The following is a 2142-nucleotide window of genomic DNA, read 5'->3' on the forward strand; positions in this document are numbered from 1 at the left end:
TTTGCGTCGACTTTGATGCTTCTCTGTCTTCTGCTCATCTTTGACGGCGCGGATTTAACGGCAGCGCGAGCGCTCTGCTGGGGCTCCAGTAGAGTTCGTCTGAGGCCGTGGAGGCCCACGTCCCTACCATCTCCATCCACCCTCACCATCCCACTTTATCCCCACAGGCCGTCCTCCTCCTCCTCCGATGGCTCTTCATTGTCATTTCAGGCTTTGAAGGAATATCCCTTCCAGTCGTTTCCGCAGTCTATTTCTCATTTGGCACTCTCTTTGTCACTTTATGAGACGCGCTTTACTGAGTGGAAGCCATGGACTGTCGTAGGAAATTCGTTTTCAAATTAAACTTTCGGATTGTATGTAAATTCGCGAGCTAAACAGTTTAATGTAGTTTCTTTATCAAACACCCTGTTCCTTCCCAGAAAATAGCCCGTTTTAGACGCAAACTCTAAGCCAGATAAATGTAGAATTCGTGAATATAGGCATTAGCGTACATACTTGTCGAACAAAACGCACCGCATCACGAGGGGTAAATGCCCAGAACAATGGCAACATGTAGGTTGTCGTAAAACCGTAAAAAAACGGTGTTGAAGTAAATGGTTTGCGCAGAAGCGAGAAGTGGCAGTTCTGGTACTGTTTAAACCATTACGGATCATTTCGTCAAGCCAGCAACGCTCCTCTTGAACGCGGGCGTGGGCGCTGGAGCTCGTGTTATTACACGTGTGTGTTCACCTCTGTCTTGTGTCATCTGTGGCAGGAGGTACCGGATTAATGACCCAGAGGTAGCAAGCGGTCGCATTACAAAGACGCAGATTTCCAATGGCCGCGCCACCTGAGGGATATCCAGTAGCTCAGGCGGATGGCGTTGCCTCAGCTGGGAAACCGGGGAACGCTGAGGCCCTCAAGGCGCCTACGGCAACGCGGCTCGAGTTTCTACCGTATAGAGTCCACAAGCAGTCTCAGGTCGCACGCTGCGGAGAGTAGCTTCTGCATAACAGTTTTTTAGCGTTTACTGACATGTGCGGCAAGATAAATGAGAGATTAGAGTTTAATGACCAGTAGACGACGTGAACATTAGATATAGATGACAAACTCTAACAGGGAAAGGGTGGGGAAGCAAACTGGTCGCGGTCTTTGAAAGAAGGCATCTTGTCATTTGATTTGAACTATTTAGTAGGCCACAAAAATCGCAGCCGGGGCTGCAATACATCTCCCCCTGGTGCTAACTGCTGCGGCTAAACTCTGCGCTAGTGCTACAGCTTTGATTATTTTATTTTTTTATTTTACACGTCTATTTCCGTAGGTCCAAACTGAGGAGCAGATCTACAAGGTCATAGGAACGTGTCGGTACATGAAATTACAACATAAAAGTAATAAAAGCCGTAAGTTTATGCAAACGCAATCGACAATGTGGCACAGGAATCAGCTCAATTCTTCAAGCAACTACTCGACAGAATATGAGCGACTCATGAGGAAACTCTTCAGTTTCGATTTTAAAGCGCGTGAATTACGGACAGGATTTTTGAATTCTTGTGGTAGCTAATTGAAAATGGATACAGAAGTATACTGTACGCCTTTCTGCACAAGAGTCAAGGACGTGCGTTCCAAATACAGATTAGATTTCTGCCTAGTATTAACTGAGTGAAACCTGCTAATTCGTGGGAATAAGCTGATAACAAGAAACCACAGCAAAGAATATATATATATATATATATATATATATATATATATATATATATATATATTGAGACCCAAATGTGAGAATGCCCAAACTAGTGAACAGGGGTCTACAAGAGGTTCGCGAACTTACACCACTTATTCCCGGAACCGCCCGTTTCTGAGCCAAAATTATCCTTTGAGAATGGGAAGAGTTATCGCAAAATCTAATTCCATACGTCATGAGCGAATGAAGTTAAGCAAAGCAGACTGCGTTTCGTGTCGAACTGTCACTCACTTCAGATACCGTTCGAATAGTAAAAATGACAGCATTAAGTCTTTCAACAAGATCCAGAACGTGGGCTTTCCGCGACAGTTTACTATTTAGCAGAACACGTAGAAATTTGAACGGTTCAGTTTCGCTAAGTGTATGCCCATTCTGTCAAATTAAAACTTTGGGTTTTGTAGAATTGTGTGTTCTACACGCCA

This window comes from Schistocerca americana, chromosome 5, assembly GCF_021461395.2.
Source record: "Schistocerca americana isolate TAMUIC-IGC-003095 chromosome 5, iqSchAmer2.1, whole genome shotgun sequence".
NCBI classification, from domain to species: domain Eukaryota; kingdom Metazoa; phylum Arthropoda; class Insecta; order Orthoptera; family Acrididae; genus Schistocerca; species Schistocerca americana.